The 20,857-nt window shown below is 40.0% G+C and overlaps 1 protein-coding gene across 1 annotated transcript in view; it reads right to left on the bottom strand.

Moving 5' to 3' along the window:
- LOC133125218 (fidgetin-like) overlaps nucleotides 1-20,857 on the bottom strand; it is a 48,058-nt gene that overhangs the window by 2,719 nt on the left and 24,482 nt on the right. The window lies entirely within an intron of this gene.

Raw genomic sequence — 20,857 nt, 5'->3', positions numbered from 1 at the left:
GGAGACATCGCTGACAGATCGCGTCAAGGACCCCGCGAAAATTCGAGACCCAACACCCAGTTAGCACAGTATAATGCACCCTGCACAGAACAATATGACACAGACATCGCAGGTCACTCTATAATCCAACTCTCATCTAAAGCGGTCCAGGACGGGTTTCAAATCTGCTTCGTGGAGTGCAGCAAAGCAATCTCCCCGGCATCGCTCTGCTGCCTTCATCACACGAAAGGCAGAGCTCGGCATGAATTACAACGGCCTCCCCTCTACCTCCCGGCGCACCGACCGGGGGGCTCGGAGGTAAAACGCACGGCCCTCGTCTGTCTTTCAGCCTTTTCTCTTCCTCCTTCCTCCTCCTCCTCCTCCCTTCCGCAATTTCTGGGTCTCAAAAGGCACAATCCGATTTAATCCCACACACAGCCCCCCTCCCCCCATCTACAAATACTAGCGTTTACAGACGCCGTCATCGCAGACTCGGGTGCGTGATTATCGCGGATGTAGCACAAAGGCTTCGAAGGTAATGACAGATCGGGTGCCTTCCGCCCGCTTCCTTGAAGGCGTTTGCGTGAGCGAGGACACGCGCGCTCGAGGGCCGCCACATACGTCTGGCGTTTCTCAGCCTGTGATTTGTCGCGGATGCAGAGCAGTATCAACAGGTACTGTTCCTATGCAATTTTTCCCCACTAACGGTCAGGTTCCCAGCAGAGTTCCTGTGACGGAAGAAGAAACAGACGACACGTAGCACATCTGTCACTGTGTGCCTGGATGTGTTAGTAGTGATCCAGCCCACTCTCTGAGAGACACACACTTACAGACATACAAGCGCGCGTGCACACACACGCACACACGCACACACGCACACACGCACACACGCACACACGCACACACGCACACACGCACGCACGCACACACACCATGAATCATCTGTTATCAGGTCAGGCTTCCATACACACGTGTCCATACAACTACCACACACAAAACACAATCCCTCCCTTCTCCCTGCACACAAGTATAAATAAAACATAAATGAAATATATACTTCTTCCTGTAAAACCAAGCGCAAACACACAGAAAAATTCACGTCACTGACTCCCCCACAAAATATATGCACACACTCACACACCGAATTGTCCGGATACAACCGAGTACAAACACACGCAAAAATGCACAGATGTCAAAACATTAAAAACGGGGGGAAAATACACACCCATCCCCGTAAGCAAATACTAGCACACGCTCGCACACTCCAGTGCTCCGCCGTACCGCGCGCGAGGCTCGGATATGGCCGCCGCAGGTTTTACGGAGCTGCGGCCTGTTGAGGCGGGGTGTTTGTTTGGTAACAAAGCAGCATGTGGATTCCCACATGACTTTCCCCCAGACGTTTGCCGAGCTGCCGCACCAGACACTGGGAGCTAATTAGCAGGATGATGCCGCGCTAATTGTGTTAATTTACAAGGTTTTAGTCAAAGAGAATCTTGCTAGGGCTGGCATGGCTGTCACGTTTCCAAGCTAATGATTAAGAAATGCTGAAGACAAAGCGTGCCCTATGAACACGCCAGACATGCAAAAAAAAAAAAAAAATCATCAATTAATAAATAAATACAAATTTGATTCCCACACATGAGCGTTACGAGAGAGATATGCAAGCATTTTTAAGACCATTAATAAAATTCAATAAAATGGCACAGTTGACAATTTCTAGCTGATGTAAATATTAGGAAAAATATATCTTTTATTTTAGAACACTGGAGATTTTTCCTTTCTTATCCCGTTCACATTAAATTAATCTGCTACTGTTACAAAGTCAAATTGATGATATCACAGATGAGCACAGATGAGTATAACACAATTGACAATTCATAATAAACAAATAGAAATGGTTTCATGTTATTTTGCATTACAATACCGACAATTTCATGGCTAAAATATATCTTAAAATATTTTCTTTTTTTTTTTTTTATCTTCATTATTCCTTTTCATTAGTTCTAAAAGCCACAGACGGGTTTTTACAGTAGGCTCTAAAACTACAACAGCATTTAACACCTTTCAGCAAATATTTATTGCATTTAGAATATTATTTCTACTGTGCTTTGTAATGTAAGGTTTTGCCATTTATTCTAGAGAAAGTGACCAGCACTAGAAATCAGCATAGATTTGGTTTAAGGTTACTTAAGAGGCCTATAGACTAATACATCCTAATTATTTCATTTTAAACAGCACCAATGATGACTCCCCTTAAATCACACTTCCTCGGCTCACTTCTGCAAATTACAATATATTTCTGGCAAATGGCTTTCTTTTCTGGTCCGTCTCATCTGCATAAAGTGCCACTTTGAACAATGGCGTAGGTGCTACAGACGGAGTGTGCTTTACCATGTACAGTTCAGATCCCAACGCATCAAAAGCTTAATGAAATGGAAACCGACCAAGACGATGAAGAGGGGGGGAAAAAAAGCATTTAACGGAGAACAAGTGAGTCTGAAATCAGTGGGTTGCGGAGAGGACCTGCGAGACAATCAACCGCCCCCCCAAACTCAACCCAAACCACTTCCCTGGCAGAGGATAAGAACAACGGCTATGGACCTTCTTACTGGTCAAGCCAGCTGTACATATTAGCAGATTAGCTTAGCAAACAAGGTCGCCATCTTTGAGAGATGTGCCAAACCTCCACGGTCTGCAAATATTTACGATTCATAAAGCGCGGAAATCAGGACGTAATGCGCGGTATCGGAGGAAACGAGCACCGCTCCGCTCCCCTGCCGGTTGTGTCTGACTGACCGCTGCTTTCGACCGGAACGCGCGAGGACGCCGTGCGGTCAGTGCTCGGGCTGAATTCCCTCCTGAAATGCAATTACCGCCATATTGAAGACAATTAGTGAGGACCAGGGTTTGTGGCAAAAAATCCATTCGGCCCTCTCTACCCAGCAGCACACAGTCTATCATCTGTTAAAAACACTTCTCTGCCTGCACTAAAGAATCCACAAACTAACTCTTCATGTTATGTTGGTCTTGCTCAAGGGAGCAAGGTTCAGCTTTCAGCAGGGGGAGGAAAAAAAAAAAAAGTGCAGGCATGTTGGCAGTGAGAGGGAGAGGGGGAGAGAGAGAGAGAGAGAGACAAAGAGGGACAGAGAGAGAGAGAAGCCAGGATACAAGTGGGGGTTGGGGAAGTGGAGGGAAAGAAACGCATTGAGAGAAGCAGTCACCTCCCTGTGCACTGGCCTCTCACAAACACATGCGTGCACGCTCACTTGCCGACACATTCAAACGCACACACTCGAACGCACACACGTGCACACACCCCCCTAACCCCCCTCATCCCCCCCTCCCTCGCCCACACATTCAGACACACACACATACACACACACACACACACAGTTGGACACATGCACAAATCAACACGTGCAGAAACACAAAAGCATGCACGTATGTATGCACTCGCGCGCACACACACAAACAAATATACAATTTCCTTTCTTTACATTTCCCATGGCATAATTAGTGAATGTGCTATTAGTGGAGCCTTTTCTCATTGGCTCCAGGGCTTAAGCTCAAATTTCACCGACTCGTAACTTTCAGGCTAGTGAAAAGGTCTTTGTGTAACATGGCCTTGTCCAGTGGTCAACATTTCATCCCAAAAGCTCCCAGTACCTAAAGCAACAAACCAGAGACTCAGATAATCAAACACTGCCCCCCATCCATATTCATTATACAGGTAACTTTGGTGAGGGGTGTACAAGAGTAACACTGGGATCTTTATCAAATTTGATTCATTATGCAATTGTGATCACTAATGATATTTAGATGAATGCTGACCCTTGACCTTTGTGCTCTCCACCTAGAACAACATGCTATGATGCCTGAGGCATGAAAACACAAAGATTAAGCTCATTCAAAATGCTAGAATACTGCATTCTAGCTTTTACTGCTGCTATCAAGAGAGGTTACCCATTAAGGCTACCCAACATGAGGACATCAAAACCGTTTTTAAAAGAGGTGTAGGGTACTGTTCTTTTAGTTATAAGAGCAAGGCTGGTCACCTTTTAGCAGTGAAAACATATCAGGAATAATATATAGTCTCTCAAAACAACAAAATCCACTCATGATTTTTTTTTTCTTAACAATGATTCCATGCCTTCTCTGATATTTAAGTGCATAAGCATGAGGGGAAAAAAAATCTAATCAATTGTACAATCACGAAATAAATCAAAGCATATTAAACTATATAGCCTATTATTCTGATCCTCGTTAAAAAATAGGATATGGAAGGTCACAATATTTCAATATTTTTTGTCATTAAATTATGCTAAATATTTCGTTTGTTGATTGATCATTTATAAACAACTCAAATGAAAACTTTATTTCGTTCCATTTTATAATGATTAAAGTGACAAAGTTATATTTCTTAAGGCAATGGAAATTGTGACACTGATGCAGACCAACTTATAAACCTTACAAACTGCCAACTCGCCATCACTGCCTAGAAAAAAAACAAAACATCGTATTGTATTTAATTTATATTGCATTTAATTTCTGTTAGTGCAGTCATCACCAAAGAAGCAAGAGAAACAGAGACGCTGACCTTTTTGAGAACTATTAATCTCGGTAGCCTTTGCAGTTTTTAAGCAAACACGACTTCGCCTCCGCTCTGTCCATCCAATTTCCCAGTGCGTAAATTGGACTGCCGCTTGCACAATTCTCTATTCATTACTGTGCCGCTGAAAGGAAGCACAGAGGTGGCGGTGGGGTTTTTTGTGTGTAATGCCTTCCAGCAGGATTCCCAAGAATCAAGGCACAGATTTCCTTTTTTCTCTTTTTTTGGAGAAGGGGGGTGCTGAGCTGTCGTAATTGAAACGTGGCCTAATCAGACTCATTACTGTTTTCAGCAATTTGCACCACCAAAGATGCTTATTAGGTAACTGTGTTTAATAAACCGGTCTTTAGAAAAATAACTGTAATGAGCTCTTTAAAGTCAGTCTTCGCCGTGATTATGCGCTGGAAGTGTTTGCGGCACCGGAGCAGACTGCTACATTTAGTAATGTCATAATTAAGCCGCACACGCAGGGCTTTCCTATGCCCGCGAAATGCAGCAGGCTGAAGCAGGAAAAAGCCCCTGTCTGTCCTCAGAACGAGCCGAAAAATACATGTAATTACCGATCATTACAGCGCTGGGATTTTCATCAGTGGATGTAAACATTGGTATGAGAGCTTTTCATTTTAGATTGTACATATGTAGCCTATATTGGACGGCTTCTCTTTTGACAGCAGATTTGTCATTAAGAGAAAATGCAACACACACGAAAAAGGCTCGTTTTACGGATGAAAACCCACAAACACAAATTTATGCCGTAATTAACTAAATATTTTAAGGGAAAAAAAATCATTCAGGCGCAGCAGTAATCGCTCAGCGACAAAACTAAATTCATCTTCCATATCGAGTTAGAGCCATTTAAAGTTAATTTGAAATCCACGCAGTAGTCATTCAAATGGATCTTAAAGAACAGGAGCCACCATTTAACCCCTAATTTGGTAAAATACGGGAGCACGTGTCACTGTCTTTTTCGCTGTTCTGCTCCGTCCATCTAGCAGGCTCAACACAACGTCACCAAGACGCTGAAAAATGAGTTCAGCGGCAGTGGCTTGCCTATGCCAGGAGTTCAAATGAATGAACCATATACAACAGGTGACAAACCAGGGACCATTGCGTTAAATAATTAAACAAAAACAGCCACAGTAGCCTACTGTAGGATAACATTTTTAAATGAAAGACTTTATAAACACAATTAATTAACTAATTAGCCTTAAATGAGTGTCAGACTGCAATACAAATCATTTTAGTGTTGTGGTTAATTGACTGAAAGTAAGCACTTTCAAATATTTGCACTTTATCTTAATGTGCTGCAAAACATGCATAAATCCTGCAATGAAGATATTGTCACAGATTTTGGTTGGGCTTAAATTAGAATTTATTAAGCAACTGTAAACTATACAGTTCCTGCCAAACAGTGATTGTTCTGGGTTATATCTCAAAGGCAAAGGAACAAATGACAATAGATTTTGAAGTATTTGTTCAAAAATCAGTCACATGCAAATTAGACTTGAATGATACTTTTGATGAAGCAATCCACACATTTTAAACACCTGCTACACTGTCAATATTCACGTCAGACCATGCACTTCAAGGTCCCCTTCAGAATTTTATATTTATATATATTTTTTTACATTTTAACCATTAGCTGTCATTTCTGCTGACATTCTCAAAAATACACAAGGAAAAAAGAAAATTGCATGTGTCCCTAAACACAATTTTGACAAACTCATTTGTTTCTACTGTTCCTACATTTCCCCCTCTCACAGTCAACTACCCCTTTCTTTTCTGGAACTCGGAAATAAAAACAAGCACAGCTCGCCATTTGAAGTGAGCGATTTAAATCCACCCGCTGTCCACTTGCACATCAAGAGTACAAACTAGAACATTAAACAATGTTTGGAGCACTGACTGACTGTGGGCAGAGGCACTAATGGTGTTCAAAATAATCTTCACATAAACACAAGCTAATGTGCTGTAATAAACACAAAAAGCAGGTATAATTCTAGGTTTGAGTACAGAAAGACTTCATTTCAATCCAAAGGATGCCTTAAGTACTCAATAGAACTCGCTGGAACAAAAGTGGAGTGGTTGAGCTATTAGTAACCTTAGGAAGCTCTAAACTTGTAATTCAACCAATTATGTGAGGTTGTCTGACAACTCGCAGAGGGACAGTAATTAAAAATAACAGCTGTGTACAATAGACAATTATGTGCTGCCATCCATGGAATGATTTCTGTTATATTTTGAACATTATTGCAACTAAAATGTAATTCATAAAAAATAGATAAGACAAATCAACAGGGAAGCTTAAAAGAGCGAGGTAGTGTGATACTCTGATTTGCCATAGCTAACAAATGGGATTGCTTGGCTTGGAAGCCTGATTGAGCCTACAGTTAGGTCTCTTCAGAAAACGGTGGCTATTCCCCACCCATGGAAACCATCACAAGCTAGGACAAGTAGTATGTTATCCATATACAGTACGATTTTGTAGTATGTGGACCTCTGGTATAAATACAATGGTTTATGCACATGTTTGTGCACATAAGAATTATCCAAACTCAATCATTGAAAATGGATGGGTTCCTGTTCAGCTTACTATGAACTGCAATCTCCCACAATGCACTGTTTCTTGCTTTCCCACTATAATGGGAAAATGCATTTGATTCTGCGAAAATGAGGCAGTGGCGATGAAAATAGAGCCATTTTTGCATCTTGTGCAAAACTGAATGAAATAATGAACATTGTTGACATAAAATACTTCATTGAGGACATGCATTGCACCTGGGCTCACCAAACGTTCCGCAGAGAAGCTAAAAATAGAACCATTTAAATCCATAAAATTAATGTTTTTTTATTTTATTTAACTTTGCCAGAGCACTTTGATGGAAAAAACAAAAACAAAACATGAATTGTTTTTCAGTAAACTTACCTTTAAAGAAATCAATAGTTCTTATATTATCTTAGTATGGTAGGCTATCAATGATATTTAAGGATTCGTCCTCTGAATCCTACAGCAATACCCTATTCAAAAAGCACCTAAAGTGGTTCGATGAGAATAACAGAAAACAAGAAAAGTTGTTTTATGAACCAAACATTTAAAAATCCCTGTTATGAAGCCAATGACTTGGTGCCTGCATCTGGCTAAATGCTTGCTGAGGGTTAGGGTCAGGGTTAGCAGTTTAAACCGATTTACTGAAAAACGCATTTTAAGTCATATTCAGTATATATACTATATGTGGAGAGATGGCTGGGGTGAACGGATGTTCACGTCTCAGAGTCTGGAGCTGTGGTGTCCTTTAACGCAGGAGCCACAAGCCATGATGAAGAAAGCACGGGTTCATGGAGATGGGTATTGTTGCACGTCCAAACCATTCAACATACTCTGGCCGTCAATGAAGTGTTCAATATCCTGTGACAAGACTACGCTTTCTAATTGCAGTAATATTCATGTTACTGTTCTCAAAGAAGTCACACACGCCCATTACCTGCTCTGACAGAGCAACAATCACTTCAACAATCATTCAGTCACTTCTAGTAAAGACTGCTTATAGCAGCGGGCAGTGACCATTATTAAAGCAGGTCCATCTCGGACTGACGGAACAGTTGTCTAAAGCTCCTGGCAAATTCACTTTAATATTTCTGCTGAATTATTCAAGTAATACTTGAAATAATTCAATAAAAAAAATAAGTGTGTAAGAATGAATGCATTAGATGGAGGGGGAGGAGGTTCAGTGGGAAAGGTTATCAATTAATTGATATTAATAATAATTGATGTTAATTTCTTAATTTTTCATCACACTTAAAATATATGCGTACCCCTGCATGAATAAACTGTAAGTATGGTTCAACAGAAGTTGAATGCTAAAACGCGTGACTTTGATACCATCGGCACTGAAAATATCAACTGCATAAACTTGTCAGTAATTTTTTTTGTTATAGCTTGTGGAGGGTATGAATAATTTTGGAGATGAGTGCAAGCAGTCTGATATTGATATGAGAAATCACTTGATCTAAATATGTCCAAACATTTTTCTTCATTTCTTGACATTTTTGCATTTCTTAAACCTTGTTGTTACTGTGCATAAGTGTATGTGTATAATGGTTAGGGGATGGCTATAAGTAATAAAAAGCCGTGCCAACTTTATACTGCATTATATCTACGCATTTTATCTAGGTATCACAACCGCATCCAATATTATGAAATGACTGCCTAGAGAGATGACTGCAATATGACGGAGAACATATTATCACAGAGTGATGTACAAACAAATTAATCAGAAAAAGTCATTATAAACGGTAAACCTAAAACTATGGCCTACAAGTCGTACTTCAAGACATGCTCACCAAGAACAATTTTGACACCGATTAACCCTACAGTCCTGTTTATGATAAAGTTGAAATAAAAGGCTTCCATAATTAAATCCAAGGTGGTATCAGTTGAACAAACTACATCTGACTTTATAGTGGCATATGGTAGATTATTCACTAAAATAAAGCATGATCTATATTATACAAGTACAAAATGAAATGTGGCAGTTAAGTGAAATGTTGGTAACAGTTGAACCCTTTGACATAAGGCAGCCATAACATTGACATACACATTAAAATACAGCTATTGCAATACGGCATAGCAGATGCCAGTTTATGTCACCTTTATTGGTTGTTATGACGGCTGTTACCATCATAGCATTTGCAGTTAAAAGTTTCACCCCATTATCATTTGAGATAAGCGGACATCATCTGTTATGCCAACATGTTACAGTGGTTATGGTCATTTGTAATGCACACCAGTGTTGTCAGCCTCATGTTGAAGGGTTCAAGTAAAGTGTTAAGGAAAACTCAACCAAAGAAACTGGAAGATTCTACCAAGCGATGCAAAAAGAGCCACTTAATTATCTTCAAGAAGATATCCATGTCATACATGGCAAAATAGATGCATTAAAACTCAATTGGTTTATTTTGCTGGATAAAGGATTTGCAAAACATGTTGGTATTATACCATTAAATACAATTCATTTATGCCAATCAAACAACCAGTCTCACTAATACTCATAACTTTTTAACTTGCAACTTTATAACACACAGTATGCATACAATAGACCTAGTATCTATAGCATAAAATAAAGCAATATCAGATACAAGGAATTTTGCTCAACTTGACTGAGACCTGAAAAATGTCTGTTCCTCATTTAATATGAACTAATCTAAAGTTAATTAGAATGCAAATTCCAATTGTGAAACACTTTTTTCATGTTATGATGAGTTTCGAACCAACACATCTATGCCAAATGGAACTGCAGTATTTGTGGCTTTTTTCAGACTATTTGATGGAGCAGTTGTGTGTATTTAGTTTTTTATGCATACATGTGCGTATGCATGTATGAATTAGTGAATGTATGAGTGCTTATACACACAGACACGCAAATGCACATTTGCACAAACTAATGCACACACACAGCTCTGGTTCATGAAAAGTGTTGTGTTACTGTGAAAGGAAATGCTTTATTTAAACCTACACCGGGTAATATTACAAAGTAAGCCTTTTAATCTAATCCTCACACACTCAAATACATAAGTACTGAAGGCTACCAATGCGGTCTACAATGCATATTTTTATTGTGGCAATTATAAATCATTACTGCATGGCGCTTTTTTGATGTTAAGTGCCTGCTAAGTATGGTGGATGCATTGCGTTTCAGGAGCAGGCAATGCACATGAGCACAGACAGCAAGGAGAGCAACCCATTATCTTATAATGCTTGCAATAATAATTTGAGGGTCTCATTTTTGGGAAGAGTCATTTTTTTATATTTTGTTAGGTTGTTATGAGGGTTGAGGAGAACAGAAAAGATGGAGTGCGAGTGACCATTCTTTACAGTGTCAATTTCAAACTCGGCTAGTTCTGATTCTGATTCTCTACTAATGGGGCACAGACACGTAAAAACGTGAAAACCCCATCAACTGTTACATATATACTAGGCGGAGGGTGAATAAATACATCACACGTCATTTGTATCATGGTTAAAATTTTCTAGAACCTTCGAGAGTAGTTTACCGTTTCTTGAAATGAATACAATATAGAACAATAATATCGAACAAAAGGCTCTCCTGTAGTTAACACGCATCAAACACGCATCACACGCACGTACACAAAAACTCCCACTGGAGTGAAGGATTTCATTTATATAGCAACATTCAAGTGTTTTAGTCTAAAGCAATTCTGCAGGTTTGCTATAATATCCATAGTCACCATATTTTCCAAAGAGGGTTTACTATTGTGGATACATTATTCGCAGTGAGCTCCACTGGACTCTTGAATTGTGATAAATATAAGCAGCTGTCAATGAGAGGTTCTCCTGTCCATCACAAGACGCTCTCCATTCATTTCTTTACCATGGTGGAAACCAGAGGCTCAGAGCTGGACTAGCAGTAAGCCATCACACCTGCAAGTACATTCTCTGATGAGAATAAAACCCCTCTATTTGAACAGCAGAAATGGTTAAACTCCACCGACACGGTGAATGGCATTACGTGTACAGCCGGTAGCAGGAGTTCATGTGTTAAGAGTTGTGTTAGCACTAATGATGGCCACCGCATTAAAGTGACAAAATGGACAATTTTCCCAAAATTAAAAGGCAGAGGGGTCGGGAGGAGAGTCAACGAGGTACCCTCCAAACTGAAGTTGCCGGAGATTTGAGATTGGTTAAATATCCTTGTTGCTGGCAGAACCTGTCAGGATTGCTAAGCAGGGCCAATTGAAATACTCCACATAAATGCATTGTGAGGCTCCCTTTTTTGTTTTGATGACAAAAGAATGTCAAGTTGCTCGCTACTTCAGACTGGACACCAGTGCAATTGCCAAAGAATCGCCACCCCTTTACATTTCGACATCGTATTACATTTTTTTAAAACCTCTCGGAGACCTATATTGAATGCTTGAATATGAATATTGATAAATGTATATATTAATTTCACCCTCCTTCCACAGAAGTACAATGTGGTCAGGTTGGTGGGAGACTGCTTTTATTTTTTTATCATCTGGCTGATAATACGTCTTTCGTAAAGCCCTTGACCTTCTTACATATTTCTTCAAACCACTGAAACATTAGGAGCATTCCCACTTGGAATAATGAATACAGATATCAGTCTGTCTCAACTGGCTTGGAAGCACGGTGTGCAGGGTATGCCTGCTAAAGGGATTTCATCATTCAAACAATTACAAATATGCAGAATTTATGCATCCTGATTGGCTCATTTGGTGAAACAGTTGCCAAGCATAGACTCGACCGGACAGCCACGATTCTTCTGGTTAGATTGGATTAGCAACCCCTTTCCACATCACATATACCCTCTGGCATACAGTTGGTACCAGTAAGAAATATACTTTGAGTAGCAGATGTTTGTGGTACTGTATGGCCTACAGGATAAAAACAATCAGTCTTGTGGATGAATTAATCAGAGGCATATACGCAATGCTGACATAAGAGGAAGGATAGTAAATTACAACTGAGAACGTTTTCAAGCAAATAAATACATTAGCCTTCACAGAAAATATAGTGGTCTGCTTCCGTTAGCTAAAAGTATTTTATTTAAAATTCCCGGGACTCTATTTTGACCTGCAGTGGTGATGGTCATGACTTGTTTTTATCCATTCTTAAAAAATACAACTCTCCATTCATCTAGCTAAAAAACTGCAAGGATAAAATGAAGACGATATTACCGGTAAATAAAAAGCCCATCACTAGTGATTGCAGCTCCCTGAGGAACAAAGTGTGAACACAAAAACTTGAGTCTAATCTGATAAATAGCATTAGCATCAAACCCCCATTTTATTTATACTACACAATGGATGTGAAAAGCTCTGGAGGGGAACCACAAAGAAATATTCTCACAAGACATTGGCATCTGACTCTGATAGTACACGGCTACTTGCAAATTTATCTCTGTACTAGGCCTCAGTTCAATCGAGCCACAATGTGCTGTCCTTGACTTGACTCCCAATGAGTTTGCCCAAGTCTCAAAACATTGAAACTAAAAGCTAAATTTGCTGAAATTTGTTTCAAGAAGTCAAGGACAAAGAGCATGGTGGTTGGATAAAAGAGACCAGGCTTCTCCAGGCTGTGTCTGTTCCATGTTTTGGAGTGTACTTCACTACAGCTGTACTGCATAAATGAATCGCTGTCATGCATATCAATTGTACCAATTCCTCAAATGCATTTTTATCCTGTTGGGTACGAAGCATGATTCATGTGGTTAAGGACCAGTGTGAGTGTTTACAACCCGCTTTGACCAGACAGTTTTACATGGGAATGAGAATAGCATGTACAGCATACATCTCTTTCGGCCATCAGACACTGACCCCAAACTTAATCCATAATCTGTGGCCATGAGATTGAGACAAAATTAACAAGAAATCGAAAGAAAGCATCACATTAAAGCATTGTAATGCTAAATGCAATATTAGTACTTAAAACGTACTGTAAAACATTTGCCATCAAGCTGAAGAAATGTTTAAACGGCAATTAAAATAACATCAGAATAATGAATCTGCTTTTGCGGAAGAACAAAACAATTCTTTGCATAATTCATCTGGAGATTTTATGAGATGACCTCTGCTGCATTTATGTGGTCATTCTGGTCTTTATTTTCTGAAAGCGAGTATAGCCATCCACATATCCCATTTGGAAAAAAAAAATAAAAAAAAATAAAAAAAAAATCTTCTAAAACTGACACGGCATCCCCTGTCCACTGTCTACATGACAGGGAATCCTGGAGGGGCACTCTCTCACAGAATGTTGGACAGAATTTCCTAAAACATTTTGCATCCTTTAGGGGTATATATTATATATTATATATATATATATATATATATATATATATATATATACATACATACACATACATGCATATACACACACACACACACACACACACATATATATACACACAATTGTGTGTATATATATATATATATATATATATATATATATAAATATATTTAAATATACATTTCAAATTCTCAACTTGGTTGCCAATTGTACCCTATCTATACCAATTAGCCATGTTATCTAGGATACAGCACATACGAGCACGTCCCCCGGCAGCACGAATGGATCTAACGATACGGAGAGCGACACGCCTTCTCGAAGCCGCGTCGTCTCCAACCGTGGCTCTGACTCCGAAGCCATCGGGGCGCTGTTGTTGTATGCGGCAAGCCTCCCCCTGCTGAGTCCTCCCCCAGAGCGGCTAGCCAATTATGCTATCCACGTGCCAAACTCAGCCGGCCAATCGAACCCAGTCCTCGGTGTGCAACTACAACGATCTGAACTGCAACAGCAAGGTTCACTGCATCTTAGCCTGTTGCGCCACCACAGCTCATAGCAGATTCATATTTGCGAGCGCTGTTGTGCGTCTTGGTTGTTTTCAATGACCAACTTAGAGCTGTTGATGTGAAAACCAGATGACCATAACAACCCATGAAAAACATGTGCTCTTAGAAAAAAGATACATAAAGGAAACATGACATTGAACAGGGACAACTGGACACACCATCGCATGAGGCCCAACCAATATGGAATAAAGGCTGTCCTTACATTAACAAAGCAGCACCTGGGAACTGTTATTACAGCCAGTTCCATTGAATGAACATGAAAAACGATAGCATGCAATTATAACATTCCACCTGATAAGAATAACGAACAATCAATAATGTCCCTAACCTAGTTTGTGTACATGCCACAACGCAAACACCTATTGTTAGCATCCCTGCACCTATTCCAGGAGTTCTCATGACGACCGTAAATGAACTAGTATCCACTAGACTACACGGTGTATTATATCCACTAGAGTACACTGTGTATTACACTTGCATTGAGCCATAATTTTTAGTGATGGTGTAAGCCAAATGTCTGAGCAAATGATAAGGTTTAACCACGCTAATAAGAAAGCAGCAGGTTCTGTTTCCGCATCTTTGTGCACTGATCTTTATCAAATTTGCTAAACTGAATCATTTTAATTTCAATACATTCAATTGAAGCACATGCAGGACCCCCAAGATTTTGTTACAATTCAAAACCAAATAATAGTTCAGAATGTCCTGTGTGTTAGGGACCCAAGCCGCAAGTCTAATCTAAACTGGCCAGGGGAAGACATTTAAAGACCACAATATGGTGCCTAAAATCAATTTATACGCAAAGTATGCTTAAAGGCCATTTGAGGGCTTAGAGAACACCAACTGTCTTGTTTGACTTTTTCCACATTTGATACAGTTAACCCTGGGGGGGTTTGAGAGGCATTTGTGAGACATCATTGTCCTGGCCAAATGCTGATCATTAAGCCGTGACTCCAGAGGCCAGTAGAGACAGAAGCCAATCTCCTCTTTAAATGTGGATCTCTCGGTGGTGGCCCAGTTCCCTGTCCTGCTGTCACAGAGTGTTGAATTGAGCAGGGACCTGAAGCGGTTGGCCATGGAAGCCGACCTCCATAGGCTCAGACGACACTCGTAATGCGGATTCTTTGCTGTCATGCGTTTGAGCCGCAAGACGCACCAACGGCCACGGAAAGCTGACGATCGCTTGCAGTTCCCGAGGAGAGTTGGCCAACCTGTGTAGAGCAGGGGTGTCAAACTCCAGTCCTGGACAGGCGCAGTGTCAGATAGGTTTTTGGTGTGTTTCAGCACAAGAGATACATTTCTAAGTCTTTCATTGGCTAAAGAGTCCACACAGCTTGTTCTCAAGGCCTTAATTGGCTGCTGATTGAAAGGAAACCACAAATACTAGCAGCCATTGTAGCCCCGGTGAAGAGTAGCTTGTTGTGGTGTAGAGTAGCTTCTTGTGTAGTAGAGTAGCCTCAGTGTGGTGCACTGGAATTTGGGGGAGGGGGCAGCTCTGCAGGCATCGGTAAGCCCCTGTGAACGGGCGGCTCATTCCCCCTTGGGATCACTTACTCACTTCAAGGGAGAAGATGCCGGAGCCCGTGACCCGCAGGATGTTCTTCTCATTGACCAAAATCTGCCTCTTAAGATGTGCGTGCGGAGAAGCGCCCCCCACCCCCACGTCACCATGCTCGGATGTATCCTCTGAGAATAGGCAGAATACAAAAGGATAAAACATTTTCTAAAAGAGATAACTGGACCACGACAAGAGATCTAGGAAAGGACTGCGCCCCACAGCTTGGCAGTGGGGTTTCCAGAGCGGGCAAGCAGTCATTTGATTTGTAAACTGATAGGCCGTCGCCACTGTAAATTTGAAGATTACCTTGCTCACTGGTCCGACACGGAATTGCGATTACTTCGCACTTGCCTCCATTAGTTTACATTGGTGTAAAAAATAAAAAAAAACGGGTGAGGGGCTGGTTTGGGGTGGAAACTGTGATTCAAATTCCACGTCAACACATTTTGGATGTAATTACGACAAGTGTATGAATGCATGTGGTTTTGGCATTGCGCCTTTCTGCTTTGTCTGAACCCCGATACTGATTTTCACTAATCTCCAAGAAAGTTCAAGGAGCTTCCTTCTCCATTCAGCAGCCCCTGGAGATTGTAAACAGACAGACAAACAGGGTTGACATGGATCCTGAAATAAATTCCAGCATCCAAACCTCACAAATCCAAACCAAACCTCTTCTGCTGAGATACACTTGAAAAATGATACACCCCATCCTTAATACCTCACAGGTTTGGACTACATAGTTGGACTTGGGCCTCGATTTACTGTGATGCTTCAGTGTGGGTGAACATATGCACGTACTGTAAGAATAGCCTGCATGACAAGACATTCACAGTAAGACGTGTCCATTGTGTGTCCATTTGAGAAACCAACAAAGAAAAAGCACAAGCTAGAAGGACACATGGGCCAGTCTGAACAGAGGAAAGAAGGCTCTTGCGGTGACATCGGCCTTGTTGAAGGGATTGACTCGTGAGCAGGTAGCTTTAATCTAGCATAACTTAAAACTGCTTCTTGCACTGTTGAGAAATAAATGCATAACTGTAAATAATATATTTTGGTCAACAAGTAGTTTTCATATAATGAGGGGGAGGCATAGAACCGCTTTAAAACTTTTGCAGCATAATGCTAAGCTAGGGTGAGCACTTCCTTTACTAGGTGTGCCTGAATTTTGCATATGCTTGAAGCCAGTATTGTAAGTCTTGAAGTCCTGAACACTCCTGAAATGTTTGCAGCTCAGCCATTGGTTCCACACAACCCTGCCACAGCATATCGTCACACATTCACACAGAACGGCCTGTAGCGTAGTGGTTAAGGCGCATGACTGGGACACGCAAGGTCAGTGGTTCGATCCCCTGTGTAGCCACAATAAGATCCACACAGCCGTTGGGCCCTTGAACAAGGCGCTTAACCCTGCATTGCTCCATTGTCTCCTGCTTAGTCTAATCAACTGTACGTCGCACTGGATAAGAGCGTCAGCCAAATGCCATTAATATAATACATTAATATACATTCTGTCTGTTGGAGGGATACAATTAAAACTTTACTTCACTTGACTCCTCTTGTTCTCTGCATGAAATTATTCCACGGTGACTCTGTCATACAAAAAAATACATGCTTACTTAAATTCTGTTCTCTGTATACAAAATTTTTAAAAGACTCATCTGAGAGGGGAGTAACCCAAATGAGCTTGCGGACACATTTTGGATTGTTACAAAATGGAACTAATCTGCAATCAGAATTCAAACGGATGCTTTTTCCTGTTGTGGCTGACAGAACATACATTGTATATGAAATACGAGTAAATTAAATAAATAGGGACTGTATTAAACAGGAACAAATTTAAGATTACTGAACTCAAATTTAGGATATTTGATCATTTATGAGACTTCAACACAAACCAATTCAGAAGCAATAATTTAGTTCAGTAGAACCTTGATTTTAATTCCTTACATGGATTCTGCAAAACACAAATAGATCATACATCAACATCGTTAGGTTTGCAATTAAAAATAGCAAGCAACTGAATACAATAAAGGTGCATAACATTTAATTGGTTTCATGCAATTAAATCCTTTTATACTGCACTGAAAAGACACAACACATTTTCTTTCAGTCCAACTGCTAACAGCTAAAAACTATATGCATCCATTAAGCCAGTGACCTCTGTGCTACACGCTTTTGTTGTAAACTTTGTCCAGCCACACTATTAATCAAAAAAAGAGATAGAAATTGATGCCTTCTGTGCTAAACTAGCCCTGTCCATTGTTTTTTTAATTATATAGAATTAAATAGTAATTAAGAGTCTTTGCTTAAAGGACTTATTTAAAAAGACAGCAAGTGGATCAGAGTCACAAAATTAAATAACGTTGTCCACAGCTGAAAATAACACCTTGCTCAGACGCCTGGAGCATGCAGCAGTTCACTATTGACGGCAGCTGAAGAATAAGGTCATGTCGCAGACACAGGCTGGACAGAGGGGAATCTATGCAATGGAGACAATATGTGGTCAGAAAAATAGACGGGAAACTGTAAGCCATACTGTGATAAAGTTACTGAAATTAACCGAGGAAAGGGCATTATCGAGACAACTGGTCTGTCCAGAGGTTTTGCCCCCTGAAATTATCGGCAAATAAGCCTAGCACGAGTGGACCACAAGGAATAGGTCAAACATTTCTCAGAGTAATATTGGACGCCTCTTCTTAAAAAAAAAAAAAAAACCCCACAAGACCTTACAACCATTACCTGGAAAATCGAGGGATATTCATATTCATGCAGCATTTATTTAGCTATAGCTCTATTTTCAAAAATAGAGCTTTAGCGAAATATGCAAAATCTTTTTCATTTAATGCACCGATCTCATAGAAAAGGATCAAATGTGAAATGGATATTTATCAATGTCACCTAAACAACATATCGAACGATTCCCGAATTAATGCATAGCCGCTAGAGTGCATGTCCCTTAACTAGTAAGTGGAAAGAAAAGAGAAAAAAGCAGATGCCTACTTTCTCTTTATGCAGACTGATTCCAGAATCAGCTTGGGTAAACCTAACGCAGTTCTTCAAACAAGCATTCCAGGGCCTTTCCTGGCCCAAAATAGGGCTTAGGTGGTGACTTTGCACGACAGTGACTGCAACTGGTCTAGTTTTACTGCCGCTGTCAACTCGATGTATTACAAGCTGCAGTGTACAACTAGTTAGCATTAGCATGTTACAAGCTGCAGTGTAAAATAGTTAGCATTAGCATGTTACAATCTGCAGTGTAAAAATAGTTAGCATTAGCATGTTACAATCTGCAGTGTAAAACTAGTTAGCATTTGCCCAATAAGCTTCACTGTCAAACTAGATTGCCTGTAACAATAAACTGTACTCAAAAACAAATAAGGACTGCACTATAAGCAGCTTCACTTGCATGGTAAAATGTCTCTCAATAAAATAATAAAACTAGTGAAGATTCACTGCAACAAGTGGAGCTGTGATACTATATTAAGCAAGTAACAAGTGGTGCAGTCACACCAATGTGAGTTCAACTGCAACAGGCGGTGTGGTTATGTTCCACCATGAGCTACACTATGAGATTAAAGTAAGCATATAATTATTCTCATTTATCATGTTTTTTTTAAACAATGAAGTTCACTTTAGGCAAAAAATATACACTGATCAAATCCATTGCTTTTGGATATGTATCTAGACAGTCAAAATGCCACTCAGTGCAACATATAATGTGAAATTACTATCCAAAAAGCTCTGTGTTTTTGTCCAAAATGTTGACCCAATTTCAGCACTTATTTATTAAATATGAAAGAAACTGATATTTTGTCACAGAGTAACCCAACTGGTTCGACCATACATTTAAGGCACAAAGGAAACTACTTCCCTCTAGTCTTACTGTACAGAAATGTCATGAGCTGCCCTTGGTAAACAGAAATTAATTTGTGTAAGCCAAGAAGCAAGTTCACAAAATTAAATTCAAGTAGTAGAAATCACACATTGTATTAGCCTTCATATTTAAGTTAGAACCTCAGACTGTGTATTGATGCAATCCTTGATTGATTGAGGTAATTATGTGATGAATATTGTAATATATATTATATTCAGTTAATTTGTTAAACATATTGGTGTTATATTGTAGCATAATATTTAATTATCATGTCCATAAACAAGATCATCAACTGGTGCATAAGTGCTGTGAAATATCCACACTAGCATAAGTCCTAAAAAGAAAAAGGTTTAATATACAGTAATAACAATGTTGACTGGTTGTTTTAATAGCAAATAAAGATAATTATTTGTTAAATATGCATTATTAATACTCACTTGGCAGACATCCCATGGAAGTTACTGAAATTGAATTGTAGCCATGTACTCTTGTGATGTCAAGTCATGTTGTTTATTTCTTTTTCTTTTTTTGTTGAAGAAAATGTGAAGAAATGCCATCAATTTCAGTATACAAGTAAGTTGAACACATGCTTTTACTGAATACATTTTGAGTAAACGGCCAAGCCACATTTTTCATTTTGAGCTATATTTAATGTTCTCAGCCTTATTCAGGGACAATACACCTTTACATGCCTTCATGTGACAGTGTCACATACTCATGCCACTAAAATGTAAAATAAAAAATAAAAAAATAATTCCAACAATGACATGCATGATTAATGAATTCATCAATTCCACATGTAGACACCTGAATTAATGCATTTCACAGGACACAGCGGTTGACTAGTGCTCACTTCCATACGATTTCCAATTACAACATATTGGATCATCTCGGTCGCAACAAACTTCCATGCACATATCTGATGTGCACCTTCTGATTTAAAAAAAGACTACAGACATGAATGCACAACCCTGAACTTCGGCAAACTTGCGATTCACATTGCACGAGATGGTCTCAGGCACCGTAGTTGGCTCGACACAGACGAATCCTGGTTCAAAGCTAAAGATTTTTCATTGCCTGGGTTTAGCTGTCATCCCAGTATTGATTTTGAAACAGACAGAAGATACATCAACTCAGCATTAATGCGATTGCGAAGTCAAATGTTCAGCTGAGGGGTGGGGGGTGGGGGGGGGAAGAACCGGAAAGAACTGGCAGATTGACAAAAACGCTCTCCTCCCAAAAGCTGTGAATATGCAGAATCTTTACATTGCGATAGAGCGTTCCTCTATCCGCCGTGGAGATGGGCGCCGAACACAGGAGGAAACAACCTCAGATTGAGGACGGGTACTTCCAAGGCTGCTCACTTTCAGCACCTTGTCAGCATTAATACCACAGAGACAAGAACACAGTCAATCAATGTTGGTTACTAATCGAGTGGCCAAACAAAGCG

Source organism: Conger conger, chromosome 3 (assembly GCF_963514075.1).
Source record: "Conger conger chromosome 3, fConCon1.1, whole genome shotgun sequence".
In the NCBI taxonomy this organism is placed as follows: domain Eukaryota; kingdom Metazoa; phylum Chordata; class Actinopteri; order Anguilliformes; family Congridae; genus Conger; species Conger conger.
Note: the sequence above shows the minus strand (reverse complement) of the source record. Positions and strands in the feature narration are given on the sequence as shown.